General features: G+C 33.9%; 1 pseudogene; it reads right to left on the bottom strand.

The window, feature by feature from the left end:
• Positions 1-2,616: 2,616 nt before the first annotated feature.
• LOC134269612 (ankyrin-3-like) lies at positions 2,617-18,802 on the bottom strand (annotated as a pseudogene).
• Positions 18,803-21,993: the final 3,191 nt, after the last annotated feature.

Genomic DNA, 21,993 nt, shown 5'->3' with positions numbered 1-21,993 from the left:
TTCTCAGGCTATTTTAATCCATTCCCAGGTTAAAAAAACAATGACCACAGTAATTATCAGTAAATCTCAGCATCGACAGTACCTCAACAGTAATTATCAGCAATTCTCAGCAGCGACAGTACCTCAACAGTATTTATCAGTATTTATCAGACTCCACAGTAAAAGACGACAGTAATTATCAGTATTTATCAGCAACAACTAAAATTATCAGCAACAACAGTAATAATAACAGTAAATATCAGTAATTATCAGCAAGAACAGCACCATATCAGTAATTATCAGACATTATCAGTAAAATTTGGGATTCTCAGCACTTTTTTCGTCCAGTAGTGTAAACGCAATAGAAATGTGCGTAAATGTCATAAAGACTAAACATAATGTTATGGAAAGTTTACCCTTCGACATCGGGTGACATAACACTCAAGGACTTTCCTGTCACCTCGGGGCAAATATTCTGATATAATCGCCCGAGAAGCCATGTGGTATATGTTATATGACATTTTTAAAATTAAAAAAAATCAAACCATTTAAAATCGTTGAAATTTTTACAAATAATCCAGAAATGCTTTCTTGACGTTAAGAATAAAGCTCCGTTGTTTACTTTTGCCTAGCAACCGACAGCATAACATCTCAACCCGAGCAAAAATGCGTAACGTAAAAACACACGAACGTGATCGAAATAGTGACAAAACTGTTTCCGATGAGGGTTGACATAACTGTTTCCAGCCGGACATAACTGTTTCCGGTGTGACTCGTCATTTTTCAGGGTTTATAGCAAAACTTATTACATTTGTGATATAATAGGAAAACGTATTCAAAAATGTTATATAATGTAATGGAAAGTTGACTCATTGCAATAGTACTGTAATTAAATGTCACAACGTGACATAATGTAATGGAAAGTTGACACAATGCAATTGTAGTGTTCTGCTATAAAGCAGTGACGGCGTTCCTTACAAAACATTTACTTTCTGTTTATTTCAAAAACTCCTTTACTCTTTAGGGCGTGTGGCTTGGACACTGTCATGCAGACATATACTGTAGTGGATTCAAGATTCTGCTTCCTTTTTGTCATAAACCTTTCGATTTTGTGGCAAGACATTTGCTTTCTAGTCTCTCCCAGAATTTTAACTGCCCCTCCCCCCAAATAAGAATATGAACAGCAGGACCACTAATATTAAAGAAAATGACATATAAAATTGTCTCTGCTTTTGCATTTCTTTGCTCTTTTTAAACCTTTATGTTTTTGTCGAGTGCATCTTATGGTAAATTTGTTTTGTAGGTTTAAAGCAATAGATTTAGGTTTCATTATCAAATTGAATTTCGGAAAAACGTGGATAAAATAATTGTTCAGACATTCTTACACGATGTTATTTTCATTCATTTTTCAAAACTCCCGAGCTAGCAGGATAAACGCGATAAACGCGAGGTATTCTGTAAATCAATGCAACGATTCAACATAGTGATACATGTATCTATGAATCGGCTAAATCTTTACAGTTATAACTTTGGCACTATAGTGATCATTGTAGAATATTACTAAAGAATGGATAGACACCCTATTGTGAATCTTTTTGCGTCTACTCCACTTAGCTGTAAATAAAGTGAATCCAAACTATATAACAATCAATAGAAAGAGCTACGCATACATGGTTACATGTACATTAGGTAAACATCTGTACAAAAGAAATGTTCTGTTGTCTTACATTAAATTGAAGCAAGGATAAATTAGATTTGTCTCTTCCCAGAATAAGACATGAACCCGGAATGGTTCTAGGTCACAAAATCAATACAATCGCATCATCTAGGGTCTTTCCCAAAATAACCTCGAATATGTATTAACATTAACGAATGTTAAAATTGTTACATTTCCTCTTCACTGTAGCCGTACTTTTTTCCACGGGGTCATAATTCCGCGGAATCTCAATTTCTGTTTAATCCGCGGGTAGAAAATCACGCGGATATCATAGACTGTCACTATATGCCTTACATTTATATTAAATACGCTTGGACAAATTTCCCCCGGTGACCGCGTACATAGCGTAAATTAATACCACGCGGAATAAAGTACTTCTACAGTATTCAAATATAGTTTAAACAGAGTTAGAAATCCTTTCTATAGTATATTTTAGGTAATATTATTACACTGAATAAAGTTGAACTCCATATTCAATTGATAATGACAACTAGCACGCGGCATCTGTAACCTTTTGGCAAGCCCTGTGATGCTCAGTACTCCATGACACCAGATTTCACCTCTGATGTTTTGGTATGCCGCATTTGCTTTGCTCTGATTTTGTATTGATTTATGGACTTTTGAAATTGATTACTGTATGTTATCTCCATTTATCATATCACTCACTCACTCACTCGGTCGTCCTTAGACAACCAATGACATGACCAAGCCAGCTCTTCCTATCAGCCATTAGGGAAGCTAGCTCATTTGCCTCCCTTCGTGTCACGCTTTAGTGTGTCCAAAAACCTGGCCTTAGGTCTACCACTCCCACGGCGTTCGTGATTTGGCTCCCACGGTACTAATGATTGTACGCTGAGCTCTGAATGACGGAAGCAATGCCCAGCTAGCTGCAATCTCCTGGAGGCTATTTTATCACTGACCTTGGGAGGTTACCATATAGGAACTCGTTGGGAATCTGGCTTGACCAGTAAATGTCTAGAACCTTACGTAGCATGCGTGTGTAGGTTCCGTCTGGCGAATTCTCCTGGGCTACTGTCAGGGTCCAGCTCTCACAGGCATACAGCAGAATTGACTCGATTGTGGCTATGAAGAAACGCAACTTATCATATAATTAGTAGTAAATACACCGATTCTGCACGGTGTGATACTGGTGATGTCACAATATCCCACATCAAGGACCAATCAGAAAAGCCATATAACGTATCAGACCGACGGTCAGAAACTCCATGTAAAACCGGAAGTAAGGCTTGTTTAAAGTTTTAAAGTTAATTTACTTGATTTTATTGAAATATTCATGCAAAATAATTAATTCTTTAACAACATTTGTTGTCTTTACACTGTATTTACTATTTTTAGTTAATTAAAATGGACTCTATAAAATCTAAAAAATATCATAAACAAGCACGAAATATTCTTCAATGACTCTTTGTAAACGTACATAAAGTATTTTTAATATTTGATAAATATTTACTGTCTAATACTTCATAATACTCAACCTTCGAACCTTTGGCCCTCGGGCTAATATGGGTCATCTCAGGCTGATATGACATATGATATGGTTCTTAGTATGTTATATTTTCTATTTATTTTACTAAAAGGATTAAAATAGCGCTAGCACTAAAGTAATAGCTATAAAAAATGCGATATCTAAAGTGATAACAATGGAATTTTGTTTAGCTATGGTTAAATAAAACTAAATTCTTTAAAGTTAAACCGTGCAACAACCTAAATTTATCCTCAGATCTCGTAAAAAAAAAGAAATAGGGATTCAAAATATATTTTCTAGTAGAAAAAAGAGAATATTGCTTTAATTTGTTACAGCGATTAAAAATATCAATCTTCATTCTCAGCGTCTTGTATTCTCTGATAAAATCGTTCATAACAATTTCCTAATCATTGTATATGCTCTAATAGAAATAATTTCGATATTCATTTTTTTTATACAAAGCATAAAAAAACATGCATCATTGAACAATATTTACGTGAATAAACTATATGCAAATGCTATATTTTCAAGTTATTAGTAAGATATTCAATATACATGTAAATAAATACGAGGGTTGTTCAAAAAATTCATGGACGATGTCAATCTCCGTTATATTATTAACTAAGAATTTACAATATGTACTATATAATATATATAAAAATATTTCGTTTTATTGATGTGCAACATGTTTATTCCTACAGAAAATATTTAAAGGCAATTTTAAAGGCAAAAAAATCAAATCTTTTTTTCTAATACTTTTATGTAATATTTTTTAAAAGAAATTGCGCCCATTGTATAATTCCTTTTGTTATGGTTTTAATTTCTGTTATTTAATCAGTCTGCTTTTTGCCTAGGTCACATTTAAGCCGATGGTCAGGCGACAAATTTTATTCTGGTCTTGGCGGCTGAAAGAACGAGTATTGGGCGAGAAGGAGCAGTCACATTTATTCCTAGGAACACCAATGACTTGGATAAATTACACAATAAATCTTTTTTCTTTAGAAATCAGCAATATTTTTCATAGATCTATATTCAGATAGGTGATGTGAGTAATGTTTGCAAGGCGAGGTGGCAGAATTTCGTAAGATTGTAGCTTAATGTTGTAAAAGTGTGCAAACTTTTGTATAGAATTACATAAAACCCAGTAATGGTGCATATGTTAGAAGCAAAGAATAATTAGGATTTCTAAATATTATTTCCATTCAAATAATATGTATTCGTCCATGCATCAACATCTTGTTTGAGATGTGAATCCTTTATAGATTACATATTCACAAGTCGGCCAATAGTCGCCCGATCCTCGAGCTTTGAGCTACAGTTTGATTTTAACCGTCGTATCATGTTGTAAATTTTGAATTTACTAGGGAGAGGTAAATGTAAATTTTGCATTTACCTCCCCCTAGTAAATTCAAAATTTACAACATGATAGTCGGCCGAAATCTTTGACAACTTTATTGTCCAACGACGGACGACCGACTTAATAAACTGAGCGCCGAGGATCGGACGATGATCGAATGCTGGTCGACAGATAAATTTAATAGAAGAAATCGGCCATCGACGCAGAAAAATTATAACTTGGACCGATGGACAAAAAATTGGTCGGCCGACGAAATAAGAGGTCAAAATCGGGCAAGACAACGGCCGATGAATCGCCGACTGTCACCGGAAGAATCCCATTTTTGCTTCAAAAAGCTTTGGCCGTTGGTCGTTTTAGGAAATGTGACTTGGGTTTTTACAAGGTCAGTAATTTAGAGGCGTCTATGTCTTTTGTTGACGTTACAACTTTTTGAAGTTTTGGTTCAGATTTTAACAGGTAAACCGTTTCGTCTAAGATTGTGTTCACCCGACACAGAGTCTTATACTGATTTTACTATTTGTACACACATGGAAAACATGCTTATGACATATTTTTTTTAATCTGCCCTCATTTTTAGAGATTATTCAGGATTTCTCTTTAGTAAAACACAAAATTGCATCTTTATCTGCTGCTTCGTGACTTTTTAAAAAGTCAGCGTTTTTGTCGTTTCAATGAGGACATCCTATCTTCTCAAGTTGATTCCTTTCCAACAAAGCATCATATCAATTTTGAATACGAATCGATGTAACAATTCCTTATTTTAATTTCTAAATTGTTTTTCGTGTTTGCTCCATTTTATACAGAATATGATAACAGAAATTATTAAGTGTATTGTCTGTAACATACTAAATTTTGACCTGCTCCGCAATCCTATTTTTGCATTTTTAAAATTTTGATAATTTTTCATCAATTGGGATGTTTGATGAAAATTAATACAAATCATTTAGACATATTGTTGAAATATTTCTACAAAATTTGGTAAAAAGAAGACGTAAAATAAAAAAAAGGTATGAGAAAATTCCACGGTCTTTTTGAACAATCCTCGTACATTTGACAATTCACGAGGCAAAATCTGTAAAAATTACATGTATGATTTTTTTCAAGCAACAGTTGTTTTGTGCTACAAGTATCATGTCCAGTTTGACGGGCTATACAGGAGTTCTGGCTCCATCGTTTTCATAGAGATTGATGTTTGCACTGTTTTTTAGAAACAGATTTACCATGCTATCATGTCCATTTTGAAAAGCTATTTAAAGCAGACTAACTCCATCGTTGTTACAAAAATTGATGTCAGCACCGTTGTTCAGTAACAGTTGTACCGTGCTATCATGTCCAGTTTCACAAGCTATATAAAGAGGACTGGCTCCATTCTTATTACATAAATTGATGTCGGCACCATAGTTCAGTAACAGTTGTACCGTGCGATCATGTCCAGTTTCACAACGCAGCATTGTTAAGGCTTGAATAAGGGGGCGGGGCCTAATTTATACGGGAAAAGTATACTATGACGTAACACAAAAATATTACATTATTTATGTAGTTCTCATAAAACGTGTAAATGAAATAATCTGCAACGCTGAACAGTATTAGCATAATAAACAACATTATAACTTATCAATACATTTAAAAAAGTTGCTAGTTAAATCCCTTGTAGCTGGTTAAAACCTAATCACTCATCGCGATGAACTTATAAACATGACGTCATACTGGTAAAAATGACGTACTTCGTGTGCTGTGAGAGGCAAATTGAGAAATTGTTTATCAATGAAAAATGTGTTTTATTATTAAACAGAATATTATTTACAAATTTTAAATAGTCGATTAATACCAAGGTATAGCCTTTGTTTAGTGCGATTGTTAATTAACTACAAAGAGAATGTATTTTATTAACTAGTGCTAATTGTAACGGGGACCGTTACAGATGTTCCCCAAACGCTCCCCAACTCCCTTTTGGTGCCATATTCCCTGTAAGCTTCATTAAATAGGACAAAATCTATGCATTTGAGACTTTAGCAACGCCAAGTTCATTCAAATTTTAGCATTGCATGCGTGCGCATGTAAATTCCATGTAAATGCATGTAAATGACCATATCATCTTGTCTACACAATCTATACATTTTTATATACTAAATATTAAAGTGTTAATCGAAAAATATTTAAAAATACGCTCATTCAAGTGTATTTTTAATTTAACTCATTTCACGTGCACGCACGTGCATACATGAGCATGATGTCCATATCTTCTTGTAGACGTCTATTACATCTCTCTATGTTCTAAATCCCACTCCGTTTGGTTGAAAACCAAAGCAGTTATAGCTGTTTAAAGTTTCAGCCAATCAGATTACAGCGCAAGTACACGCACGTGTATGCATGTGCATGGCGACCATATCATGTTGTAGAAGTTCATTATATCTATCTATGTTACAAATCCCATTCTGTTTGGTTGAAAACCAAGGGAGTTATAGCTATTTAAAGTTTAAGCCAATCAGATTGCAGCGCACGTGCATGCACGTAATTTTATGACAAATGCTATATATCATGTTGTAGGATATATTAATGCATGGCTATATTCAAAATTTAATAGGATTTCGTCGAAAAACAAGAAAGATATAGAGACTTTAGTTTCAGCCAATCAGAAGAAAGCGCACGTGCATGCGCGTGAGATCGTGCTATTTTGACCATGTCATCATGTCTATACTACTATTAAATAATCAAATTATGAGTTTCAAAGCATTTCATCGAAAAATAAAAAAGTTACGGCTGTACCTATTATATTGGTCATTTCACGTGTTGCACACGCACGCTCTTGCAAGCACGTGCTCGCAAAATAACCTTGACTAGTCAATTCTACATAACATGTCTACTAACTCTAAAAAGGTTTTACCTACATTGGATGAACAGTTTACAAGATCATTCCGGGACAAAAAAGTACCCAGGAAGAAGAAGAAGAAGAAAAACTAGAAACTCTTGTTGCTACAGCAACAAATAAGGTCTTCCGTTCTTCTCTATTTTTCTATAAGAAGGATATTTATCTATAAAAAAAAAACCAAAGTGCCAAAAAAAAAAAAATAAATAATAGTTCCTCCATCTGGGCTCGATCCCATAACCATTAGTATGAAAGTCGGACACGCTAACCACTGAGCCACCAAATTCCACAACATTGAAGGTATTTTGTAAGCTTATTATTTTAAGGTTGAAGGAAATAGTTTCGAAGTGAAAGAAATAGTTTCGTAGTAAAGTCCCGGTCAAATTTCTTAAAAAACTGAGATATTCCCTGTTTGATGTGATATTGTGTGTAGGAAAATGATTAGAATAATTATGGGACACAGTTGCAGTGAAGCAATGACACTTAGCATATACAGAGTTGTAATTAAAAGCGAAAGTAATACACGTGGTCAGTTGCAGAGGAAATTCAAAATCCAGGTAAAACAGTGGGTGAGTCATGGGCATTTTTTCAACACCATATCGTATCAAGCGGGGTAACTGCAATTGATTTAACCCTTACTAAATTGCGTGGAAATTCAATTGATAGGAAAAATCGCCATTTCCAAGATTCGGTGGATTCATATTTTAATCTAAACAAAATTGAAATAAATTCCATACACCCAAGAAAGCAATAATACTCGATATTAAAATGTCGTAATAGAGCAGAAGAATCGAATGATATTTACAACATTTGTAGAAATAGCCGATGCGAGATTTAATTAATGTTTATGCTCAGCAATAACTAAATTTCAGACAGAAAAAAATGCAGATTTTGCCGATATTCACAACAATTTCAGTATAGTTTAGAGACTCACCTTAAAACTCTCAGGACACTTTCTTTCAGGTCCCTTCTTGCTTTTATTCCGAATCTTATGTCAATATTGCGTGCCATTTGGCTTGAAGACATTTTCTCTACGTTGCTGTTGATTGTTTTGTTTTATTTTTTAGAGAAGGGTGGGGATATTTTATAAGTATTTGTTAGTTGCAAATACCTCCACGACCTTAAGCTTGATTGTGACCTTTGGGTCAATGGGGCCAAAGGACAAGGTCATTTATCAAGGTCAAGGTCATCAGAGAGAGAGAGAGAGAGAGAGAGAAGGTAAACTTGAGATAAACACTTAAAGCTGAAGCTGAATCTAGATAAAGGAAATGAATATTTCTTTATTACTTTTTGAGTAAGGGTCAAAGGTCTCATTTTGAGGTTTCTCTAGACATTTGCAGTCTGAATAACATGTCCCAAAATCATTTCAAATACTCTTTTTATAAAAGACATTTATGGGATAGTAAGAAACTCAATTTATGCGGTTTTTCTCTCATAACCGAAAGTCGTCGTTTTTGTTTCCAATGGGACTGACATATTTCGAAACTACTAGTAAGATGCTATAAGGTAATACTAAGAAAGATTCCATAAAGAAAAGTTTAAAATTTTGATTTATTTGATCACTTCCTGTGACAAACGGAAGTGACGGCGGACAATCTTAAACTCAAAAGATTTGTCTACTCAACAAGGTCTTCCATCCCTATTAGTTTGATGTCTTAATCTCTTATCGTTAACGAGATCTAGCAATAATAACTTCTGATTTAGAGGACAGGAAGTCACGCGACCGGAAGCGAATTTTACTGAGATATTAGAGACTAATGTTGACATTTGCAATCTGAATAACATATCCAAAAATCATTACAAATACTTTATTTATAAAAAAAATTTATGGGAAAGAAAAATACTCAAATTATGTAATTTTCTCTTTAAACCGGAAGTTGACAATTTTGTTTCCGTTGGGACTGATACATTTTGAAACTACAAATAAGATGTTATAATGTGATGCAAAAAAGTTTCATAAAAGAAAATTTGAAATTTTCGATTTCTTTGATCACTTCCTGTGACGACCGGAAGTGACGGCGGACGATCTTATTCCAACGGTTTTTGCCTACTCATCACGATATATTTCTTGATTAAGTTTGGTGTCTTAATCTCTTACCATTTACGATATCTAGCTACGATAACTTCTCATTTTTAGGACAGGAAATCAAGCAGCCGGAAGTGAATTTTACAAAGATATTTCACGTTACTGTAGTGATTTGCAGTCTGAATAACATATCCGAAAATCATTACAAATACTTTAACTATAAAAAATATTAATTGGAAAGAAAAATACTGAAAATATGCAGTTTTTCTCTTCAAACCGGAAGTTGTCGTTTTTTGTTTCCGGTGGGACTGATATATTTCAAACTACAAATAAGATGCTATAATGTAATGCAATAAACGTTCCATAAAAGAAAAGTTCAAATTTTCGATTTCTTTGATCACTTCCTGTGACGACCGGAAGTGACAGCGGACAATCTTAACCCGATTGGGCTTGCCTACTTATCAAGATCTATTACTCATACAAGTTTGGTATCTTAATCTCTTACAGTTTCTGAGATATGACTCGGACAAAATATTTTTGAAAAAAGCGGAAATCGGACATATCTGACGACCGGAAGTGAATTTTGAAAACTTGAAAACGTCAGTTGTAAGATATTTTCGCTGCCTATCATCTCTGAAAATTTCATGAGAATCCGTCCAGCCATCTCTGAGAAATCGTCGAAAAAAGAAAAAGGGAAAAAAAAAAATAATAAGAAAAAGAAAAAGAAGAAACAGTAGAATCACTATAAGGTCTTCCGTCTAAAACGGAAGACCTTAATAATAATAAGAAGAAACAGAGTAAAAACAATATGTTCCCCAACTTCGTTTGGGGAACATAGTTATGTCGTGTTTTATGTACAGGTTACGTATATTTTACATCGAGGTGCCCCATAAAATCGTACTTTCGCAAGGGCATACCCTGCATAGATCTGAACCATTTTTTAAATATAGATAAAGGATATATTCCTTAACTTGAAAAGTGCTGCTGCTTTCTCTAAATCGAGGCCGTGATTTTATAAGTGCACAAAATATTTGGTAAAATTCTAACATGTTTCGACATTGGCCTATTTACTTAAACATTTAAGTATTAAAACGCGAATTCTATTCAAAGCAGCAGCACTTTTAGAAACTACAAAGTACACAGAAACAATTAATAGCTTGAATCTTTAATTTCAATTGGGATATGCCCTTGCGATATTGAAATTTGTCATTGACCTACATTCCGTGTACCTGCTATGCGTTTATCACGTGACTGTCCATCGACGGACCAAACTCTACACAGTACAGAGTATGTTATACTATGCTAATTCCATAAGTATTAAAGTTCTGTGATAATAGAATTACTGAATAAAAATAAATTTTATTTCAAAAATTACCCTTTTTTGCACTTTAATTTTCCGTTGATTTCTTATAGTAAGCCTTAACAGTGCTGCGAAGCTATATAAAGAGGACTGGTTCCATTCTTTTTACTAAAATTGATGTCAGCACCATTGTTCAGTAACAGTTGTACCATGCTATCATGTCCATTTTGACAAGCTATATAAAGAGGAATGGCTCCATTCTTTTTACTTAAATTGATGTCGGCACCATTTTTCAGTAACAGTTGTACCGTGCTATCATGTCCAGTTTCACAAGCTATATAAAGAGGACTGGCTCCATTCTTATTATATAAATTGCTGTCGGCACCGTTGTTCAGTAACAGTTGTACCGTGCTATCATGTCCAGTTTCACAAGCTATATAAAGAGGACTGGCTCCATTCTTATTACATAAATTGATGTCGGCACCATTGTTCAGTAACAGTTGTACCGTGCTATCATGTCCAGTTTCACAATCTATATCACGAGGACTGGCTCCATTCTTATTATATAAATTGATGTCGGCACCGTTGTTCAGTAACAGTTGTACCATACTATCATGTCCAGTTTCACAAGCTATATAAAGAGGACTGGCTCCATTCTTATTATATAAATTGGTGTCGGCACCATTGTTCAGTAACAGTTGTACCGTGCTATCATGTCCATTTTGACAAGCTATATAAGGAGGACTGGCTTCATCGTTTGTACATATATTGGTGTCGGCACCATCGTTCAGTAACAGTTAAACCGTGCTATTATTACCATTTTGACAAGCTATAAAAAGAGGATTGACTTCATCGTTGGTACTTAAATTGATGTCGGCACCGTTGTTCAGTAACAGTTGTACTGTGCTATCATGTCCAGTTTCACAAGCTAAATAAAGAGGACTGGCTCCATTCTTATTATATAAATTGATGTCGGCACCATTGTTCAGTAACAGTTGTACCGTGCTATCATGTCCATTTTGACAAGCTATATCAAGAGGACTGGCTCCATCGTTTGTACATATATTGGTGTCGGCACCATTGTTCAGTAACAGTTGTACCATGCGATCATGTCCATTTTGACAAGCTATATAAAGAGGACTGGTTCCATTCTTTTTACTTAAATTGATGTCAGCACCGTTGTTCAGTAACAGTTGTACCGTGCTATCATGTCCATTTTGAAAAGCTATATAAAGAGGACTGGCTCAATTCTTATTACATAAATTGATGTAAGCACCATTGTTCAGTAACAGTTGTACCGTGCTATCATGTCCAGTTTCACAAGCTATATAAAGAGGACTGGCTCCATTCTTATTACATAAATTGATGTCGGCACCGTTGTTCAGTAACAGTTGTACCGTGCTATCATGTCCAGTTTCACAATCTATATCACGAGGACTGGCTCCATTCTTATTATATAAATTGATGTCGGCACCGTTGTTCAGTAACAGTTGTACCATACTATCATGTCCAGTTTCACAAGCTATATAAAGAGGAATGGCTCCATTCTTATTATATAAATTGATGTCGGCACCGTGGTTCAGTAACAGTTGTAATGTGCTATCATGTCCATTTTGACAAGCTATATAAAGAGGACTGGTTCCATCGTTTGTACTTAAATTGATGTCGGCACCATTGTTCAGTAACAGTTGTACAGTGCTCTCATATCCATTTAGACAAGCTATATAAAGAGGACTGGCTTCATTCTTATTACATAAATTGATGTCGGCACCGTTGTTCAGTAACAGTTGTACCATGCTATCATGTCCATTTTGAAAAGCTATATAAAGAGGACTGACTCCATCGTTGTTACAACAATTGATGTCGGCACCGTTGTTCAGTAACAGTTGTACCGTGCTATCATGTCCATTTTGACAAGCTATATAAAGAGGACTGGTTCCATTCTTTTTACTTAAATTGATGTCGGCACCATTGTTCAGTAACAGTTGTACAGTGCTGTCATGTACAGTTTCACAAGCTATATAAAGAGGACTGGCTCCATTCTTATTACATAAATTGATGTCGGCACCATTGTTCAGAAACAGTTGTACCGTGCTATAATGTCTAGTTTCACAAGCTATATAAAGAGGACTGGTTCCATTCTGTTTACTTAAATTGATGTCGGCACCATTGGCCAGTAACAGTTGTACCGTGCTACATGTATCTTGACCATTTTGACAAGCTATGTAAAGAGGACTGGCTCCGTTTTTCTCACATAAATTGATGTAGGCATCGTTGTTCAGTAACAGTTGTACCGTGCTATCACGTCCATTTTGACAAGCTATATAAAGAGGACTGGCTTCATCGTTTGTACATATATTGGTGTCGGCACCATCGTTCAGTAACAGTTATATCGTGCTATTATTACCATTTTGACAAGCTATAAAAAGAGGATTGACTTCATCGTTGGTACTTAAATTGATGTCGGCACCGTTGTTCAGTAACAGTTGTACTGTGCTATCATGTCCAGTTTCACAAGCTAAATAAAGAGGACTGGCTCCATTCTTATTATATAAATTGATGTCGGCACCATTGTTCAGTAACAGTTGTACCGTGCTATCATGTCCATTTTGACAAGCTATATCAAGAGGACTGGCTCCATCGTTTGTACATATATTGGTGTCGGCACCATTGTTCAGTAATAGTTGTACCATGCTATCATGTCCATTTTGACAAGCTATATAAAGAGGACTGGTTCCATTCTTTTTACTTAAATTGATGTCGGCACCGTTGTTCAGTATCAGTTGTACTGTGCTATCATGTCCAGTTTTACAAGCTATGTAAAGAGGACTGGCTCCATCGTTTGTACTTAAATTGATGTCGGCACCATTGTTCAGTAACAATTGTACAGTGCTGTCATGTCCAGTTTCACAAGCTATAGAAAGAGGACTGGCTCCATTCTTATTATATAAATTGATGTCGGCACCATTGTTCAGTAATAGTTGTACCGTGCTATCGTGTCCAGTTTCAAAAGCTATATAAAGAGGACTGGCTCCATTCTTTTTACTTAAATTGATGTCGGCACCATTGTTCAGTAACAGTTGTACTGTGCTATCATGTCCTTTTTGACAAGCTATAAAAAGAGGACTTGTTCCATCGTTTATATATATATTGGTGTCGGCACCATTGTTCAGTAACAGTTGTACCGTGCTATCATGTCCATTTTGACAAGCTATATAAAGGGGACTGACTCCATCGTTTGTACATATATTGGTGTCGGCACCATTGTTTAGTAACAGTTGTACCGTGCTATTATGTCCATTTTGACAAGCTATAAAAAGAGGACTTGTTCCATTCTTATTACATAAATTGATGTCGGCACCATTGTTCAGTAACAGTTTTACCGAGCTATCATGTCCATTTTGACAAGCTATATAAAGAGGACTGGTTCCCTTCATTTTACTTAAATTGATGTCGGCACCATTGTTCAGTAACAGTTGTACCGTGCTATTATGTCCATTTAGACAAGCTATATAAAGAGGACTGACTTCATCGTTTGTACTTAAATTGATGTCGGCACCGTTGTTCAGTAACAGTTGTACTGTGCTATCATGTCCAGTTTTACAAGCTATAGAAAGAGGACTGGCTCCATTCTTATTATATAAATTGATGTCGGCACCGTTTTTCAGTAACAGTTGTACCATGCTATCATGTCCATTTTGACAAGCTATATGAAGAGGACTGGCTCTATCGTTTGTACATATATTGGTGTCGGCACCATTGTTCAGTAACAGTTGTACCGTGCTATCATGTCCATTTTGACAAGCTATATAAAGAGGACTGGTTCCATCGTTTGTACTTAAATTGATGTCGGCACCATTGTTCAGTAACAGTTGTACAGTGCTGTCATGTCCAGTTTCACAAGCTATATAAAGAGGACTGGCTCCATTCTTATTACATAAATTGATGTTAGCACCGTTGTTTAATAAGGCAATTATGGTCTCATTACGTCTCTCTCCTTCCTTTGTCTCCATTCCAGCCTCTATTAAATGTTCTTCGTCATTTGCAATAGCTAATAACAGCGGAGTCCATTTGTCATCAGTTGTAAACCCGTTAACGTCAGCACCGAAAAATACTAATTTCTCAATCATTGAAAAATTATGAAACACAGAAGCAATATGAATTGGTAAAAATACATCCCACATTTCGATTATTGCAAATTGTTTATATTCCTTGCTGAGAAAATTTAATAGGTTCGAATTACCATTTGCACACACAGCGGAAAATATAGGATAATCTTTTAACGTCGATTTATTGATTATTCTCAAGAAGAATGAAGAAATTTCATCATGACAAAATATAATGAATCCGATCAAGGGACATATTTCATCTTTCCAATCAAGGAAACCAAGTCTAGACAAACCATCGCCTTTTAATAAGCTTGGAAATTCCGATCTGTCTATATCACACTTAATTCTTACAAGAATCTTTCCCATCGAATTTACGTTTTCCTCAAAGGATTTGATGACACACTCTTTCCTTAAACAAGGATTAAGCAAAACATCAAAAAGGTGTTGTGTTTGCATATCAATAATAAACCGGTCTACAAGATCACCGATGTACGCTTCAGGAAGGTAAATAGTAAAGGGATCGCGATATTCCTTTTCTGCATCGTTTTCTATCTTCATCCGGCGTCTCAGAAAACCACTATCTGCGTATCGTATTGTCTCTTGTGGACAGTCAACACCAAACACCAGAGTCGTTATCTCCATTATAAAGTCATGAAGGAATTTGTAACATTGTCCGACACGTTTGATGTAGGATCCATCCAGTTCATGTAAAGTTCTTATAATGACAGCAACGTTAATGTTGTCCGGTAGTTCACACAGTCCTAGAATATTTTTGTACTTATGTAGTGATATTTCATCTTTCTTTAAAGAATGAATATCTAAATTATTGTTAAATACCATTATCAAAAGTAGGGCACAATATTTGTGCTTATCTTGTGTTTTGTAATGCTCTATTTCCCTTTTTATGAACAGAGAAGGGTTTTTAAAGAGGTTAACTCCTTCTTCTCTACAACTCACTTCACATGAAAACACTTTACAAAGCAAAGGAAAATAAGCTTCCGTTTTGATAATTTCCATAACTTTCTCTTCAGATATATCCATATGCTGACAGTATTTATTTAAGATCTTTCTTTTTTCTTCATCTGTCAGTTTTAATTCGTCGCTGTCAATTTCTACTATGTTAGACTCCTTTTTGAGAATACCTTCTAATCTCTTGTCATTAATGACACATCTTCTACAGGACACCAATAATTTAACTCTTTTCAAGCAAGTTTGTAATGTTGTCTCGTAAGTTTTCCATGAGTTATATGATATATTATCTAAGGTCTCCTTACCAATAGGATCATTCAGTACAAACAGTGTTTGGTTATCTGGCGAGATTCCAGGAGAACATATTTCTTTTATTTCTTTCACCTCATCAACAGCTTTAATATTCCACCCCTGTTCTTTTTGTAACTTAAGCGCCATGTGTTGGATAATTGCCGTTTTTCCACATCCAGAATTACCGACAACCGTGACCAGGTTTTGACTTTTAATTTTTTCTTCTACAAATTTCCTTGCCGTTGTTGGCACAAAATACTTGTTGTCCTGTTGCCAACTTCTCAGAATATCCTCTATAAGAGTTGTACCTTTAAATATAGGAAACAAAAAAAAAAACATTCAGATATATTATGGTGTAATTACGTCTATGCCTCAAACATTCATGTTCCCCTTCAACATAAACTATTGCAATGGTTCTTCATTTGATAAAAACTTACTCGAAAGTAAATAATCGATTTTGAAATATGAAACGCATTTGCAAACTTTGTAAGGAGATAAAATTGTACATAAAAGTATCGATGATTCATAATTTCTTACGGGAATTTTTTTCTGAAAACAAAAACTTCAATATTAATTGCCTGTATTCTTCTTTTATACTTTTATGTTGAGGATTCAAATGATAATATTTTATTGCCTCCTCAAAATTTTACAAATAAAAGTAGACATAAATTGAAATTTAAAATATCTAAAATAATTTCACAAAATTTGGCATCATAAAATTTTCTTAACTCCTTTACATCTGAACATACAACATTCAATGTATCAATTCCCCACAAAAAAGTTGAGTCCAAGATTTTTGACATCATATACAGTTATTCTTTTTTAAATAAAAATGGATCTCGTAAATATTCAATGTAAAAATCTTCTCAAACATCGTTTTGTTTCAATTTTCTTACTTTTCACATCAGTACTCTTAATTTGAGGCCAAGTGAGTTAATTTATGATTGCTGAAGAACTGGAGAATAAAATTTTGAAATTATCTAAAATTTTATGGCGATTTGATGAAAGCAAACGAAAGGCTTTCTCATAATATAGAATGAGATTTATAATATAGTCATAATGCAACATAATTGGAAATTTCACCACCTTCCAATAACCAATGATGTCAAGTCAGCTTTCCAAAATGGTCAGTTGTAAAACCCGGAAGAGACTTCGATGTAACGTCAGATTAATATGTCACGTCACTAAATAGAAGCATCTCAACCTGATGTCCAGTTGGAATGCGTAATTCTATATAAAATGCTGCCCCCTTTTTGCATTTTTTCTCAACAAAAGCCTGGGTATTCTCGCGCACCAACTTATCTTCATTTTTCACTCAATTTCAGTAGCAATATTAAGAACAGTACGTCAGACGACAAGGTCAATTAACGCTTTTAGTTTTTCTAGGGGAATAAACACTTAAAACAAATCCTCCAAAAGGCTGCCACACCTTTAATCAACGTCTATAGAAGTTCTACTTGACTAAAATTTCTTTTGACACAGAAAAACAATAACTTAATGCACTTTCCCCTGCCTATGTCAATAATATACGAGTTGAAGATAGAGTGACCCCCCTATGTTCAGGAAACATAATGACCTGACAGACATTTGACGTTGTCTAACAACTTTGAAATATACGAAAAATAATAAACTTATAAACTAAATATCCAGTTATATTAGTTAAATTCTCACATAAACATGATAAGTTTCATAAAATATCAGGAAATCGTAATAATGACATAATTTTTGTTATATATACCACGAAGGGCCGTTTAATTCTTATTTCAGGTTAACAAATGTGTTAATGTCTCCTCCAAATTTCAAAACATCAGTTTCTATGACAACTGCCAAAGAGTTACTATAATAAATATTATTATTTGTTTTTGATTTTACTTATTGATCAAGTATCTCTTTCTTAATCTGAATTTTGAAGCAATTTCACTTAAAAATACTTAAAATATGATGAAATACCACGAACTTTTTGATCAACCCTCGTATCTTTTTACCTTTTGATCCATCGACACAATGATCAATCTACTGTATATTGTTTAGCAGTGAATAAAGTCGTTTCTAGACCTTTTTTAATTAGCTCATGAATTTTCTAAAACTTTTTTTTTCTTTATTTATGTTTAAGAAAAAGGAAAAAAAAAATAAAAAGAGTTTTTTAATGTATTGGAAAAAATATTTGAAGCTTATTATATCTTTTGTTATGTGATTTGACATAACTATGGATAGTTTACGCTTAATTAACCGCAAAGCTAGGTTGAAAAAAGCTTCATTCCTTATAATTTGATTTCAGTGATGTAGGCAAGTTATTTTATACAAAATAAAATCTTTTACCTAATCAAATGACGTGTTACAACTTGTTTAAAATCATTTCTTGGCTGTCTATGTTAAGAATTCTACAACTAACCTCCTTCATACTGGTCTTCTTTTTCGTTCTCCTGTAATAAAGGTTCCCTTTCTGAATATTTGCTGGTTATTACATCCATCCCAATTTCTAAAGGAGGAAAATCATCCATTGATCAATATATCAATCACTGTATGTTTTCTGTTGAATGTTATAAAAAAATTTCAAAAGTGTTACCAGTCAATGTCATTCAAAACTTTGTATTTGAACATCCATCTCAATACTTTCCCCATTCTTTACATGTATAAACTACCTTCTCTTTGCAGGGAGACAAAAAAAAAAAGATTTGGGAAAACTAACCTCTAGATTCCATCTCATCGGCTTTACGACGACATTTTAGCTTCCATATCAAACATAAACTGAACACTATAACGGCAATTGCAGCTAATACAACGGGTACCGCTATCCAGGTTTTGCTAACTTCCTCCGGACTGGTTGAAATGGTCCATAATAGACTGACATTGATTGTAGGAGAGACAGTCGTGACTTCAAGGTCACTACAAAAGGATTTTTTTGATCAAGGTAACTTTGTTTGTGTCATGTTAGATTTGAAGAACAGAAAGGAATTGTTTTGTTTACAATACATAAACATCTTTGTAAAATTACCTGCGTAAACTGGGACAGGAAGGGTCAGCTAGATAGCATCTGTTTTGTTTGTTAATTTTTGTACAAACTGGATCTAGAAAAGCAAAATGAGATTGCATCTATATATCATTGATGTTAGTTTTTTTTTCATCATTATGTACTTATTTTTAATGTTAAATGCAGAATAAAAGATTTTTTGAAAAAAAAATCTCATATTAGGCGCTAATGTTAAAGCAATAGGAGCTGCAAATTGGATGTCGGAAGAGTTAATTGCAATATTGCATTTAAATATTATAATAACAGATTCAAAAATGCTTTTGTGACCTTCTATTTTTAGTACTTTTATTATGAATCTTTAATCGCTGCAGAATTGCATTATTGTCGTCTCCACAATACTGAGTATTGTTATACGTGCATCAAAGTGTAATTAGCATAAATGCAGCTTATGTTTCTTTAAGATCGCCTTGTTTGGTTTTATTTTTCTGTGTTTCAAGACGAAAAATGACCCCCATCGAATAATGACGGGGGGTCGTTTTTCAACGACAAAAAATGACCCCCACCCGTTAAAAAACATTTTTTGTAGAAAAAGGGTCTTAAGGGGTCATTATTTTATATGTTAGTCCTATAAAATAATGACCCCCATTAAAATAATGACCCTATTGAAAAATGACCCCCCTTTAAAGTGATACAAAATATATGTATACACTCTTTGATATCTTTTACATTTTTTGTAACCAGAAAATTACAAAAAGTCGTTTGAAATAATTAAGAGATTCACATAATCTTTAAATGCTAAAATTGTGTTTGAAAAGAGATTCTTTAATTGTCGAGTAAATAAAATTTCTTTTTAATATTCCTCATTATAATGTTTGCTTAAAGAATGATATTCCACTTGTTTTTAGAAAAAAAAAAGTCAGGTTTGAATACTCTTTAAAAGGAAAAAATTAAAATTTCCGTCATTTCAACTTTTTGTTTGTTTAAGTTTGGCAAATACTATTTGACAATGAAAGAGGAATAAATTTGTATCCCCCCTCTACCCCCCCCCCCCCAAAAAAAAGAACATTACAAAAAATCAAAACAAAAAAAATAATAATAAATGAAAAGCAAAAATATAAATAAAACTCTATGTCTTTCAATAAATCTGAAAGAGGCTCTACATGAAATTTGAAATGAAGTTAAGCCTTCACACAATTACTATCACATCATTATTTACTTTGCCATGATTAAAGCATACTTTAAATGTTGGTGGAGGTATACTTGAAAGTATTGTGGCAAAGTAACAGTTAAAAATTAGTAGAATAGTGTATAGATTATTTTTAGCTTCCTTCCTAAAGAAAAATAAAGGTACGGTGTTTTTTTTTTCGGTTTTGTTAAATATCGACTTCCTCCTAAATAAGAAAGGGGATAGGGTAAGTATAAGACCTAAAAATTTGCTCTGTAAAGCTATGGGTTAGTGTAAAATACACATTCATTCTGATTCAAAAACTATACATTGAGACAAAAACTTTTGATTAAGCACAAAGTATTCATTACATTTCTTTTAACGTAGAACCTACTTCGTATGACATCATAAATTGTAAATGTGTTAAACCTGTGCTAACCCATTGAGACGTAATAATTAATCCAATGCCACTTTTTCCCGAACTTGGCAACTTCAATAAAAATGTTAGAAAATACTGCATTTAGAAATTCACAGAATTCAATCATGCCAATATAATCTTGATTCAATTCATATATTTTGGGTTTATAATTCTTAGTGGTAATATATTTCTGGAATAAGAGAAACTATATAGGCACCTTTTCATTACTAGATCTAGACCTGAAAATGACAAACCCAAGACTATCTAGTGTAATGAAATTACAATGTACAATGACTTTCAAATCATAACAAAAGTTGTAATTACGAGGGGTTATCATAAAGTTCGTGGACTAGCGCCATAAAATTAAAACCGCTTAAGGTAGATCAATGAATTTTTAGATATATAGGTAGCATAACCTTTTTTATCCAAAGAATAAACCACAAATCATCAATTTTATTTTTAAATAAATTAGTAATGTTTTTGTAAGCAATGGTATGTCCAGGCGGCGCAACCTCAAAAACGACGTTTTTTTTCGACCCACGTGTAACTGAGAAAAACTACTTCGATATGATTTTTTGACATCCAAAAATCCCGTTAATTCAGGTATGTGTCGGGACATAATTGCTCTATAAATTAGGAAATTTTAACTTCATTCTGGAAGTAATATGAAATTTTATTGTAAAATTTACACGGAATGTCCAAACAAATGAGGCCTTAAAAATGACGTCAAAAAGGGGGAGGGGTTTCCGTTTCCAACATTCTATAAAGTTTTGCCCCTGAAAAAACTAGTATAGACCTAAAATATGTTGAAACTGGCTACAGAGTAATAATATACATCCAGAGTACTTGTCTTTTATTGTCAAAATAGATTCAGAGAGTAAAGGGGTATACAGTTAATGTCGATTTGCAGTCAAGGTGTGAAAAATCAATCCCGTCAAAAATGACGTTGATCATGTGTTGTAGATATTGAACTCCCAAAAGCAAAACATGCGGCACAATCATGCGCGGATCTCTCCCAATATATTTATCCATCTGGAATATTATACATTCATTGAAGACCACTGTTCATGACATTATAAATTCATATAAACAAGGCGGGTTTAAGTCCTTACTCAGCTCCAGGGAATCTCATCAAAAAAGTGTATGAGGTAGGAGAAGAGGACAATGAAAAAGCAATGACGTTATCGGACATCATTAAGATAAACGACAACAGCGCCGGGTGATCATAGAATGTCGGTTTTAGTTTATTATAATTTGGCAAATAATGAACGTATCAGGCTAAAAGTTTCAACATTTCTTTATTTTGTGTTGTTTTATGTTCCATATCAATTTTGAAAGC

The sequence above is a fragment of the Saccostrea cucullata genome, unplaced genomic scaffold (genome assembly GCF_032062105.1).
Source record: "Saccostrea cucullata isolate Sc308-1 unplaced genomic scaffold, CSIRO_AGI_Scuc_v1 ctg8295, whole genome shotgun sequence".
NCBI lineage: Eukaryota > Metazoa > Mollusca > Bivalvia > Ostreida > Ostreidae > Saccostrea > Saccostrea cuccullata.
Note: the sequence above shows the minus strand (reverse complement) of the source record. Positions and strands in the feature narration are given on the sequence as shown.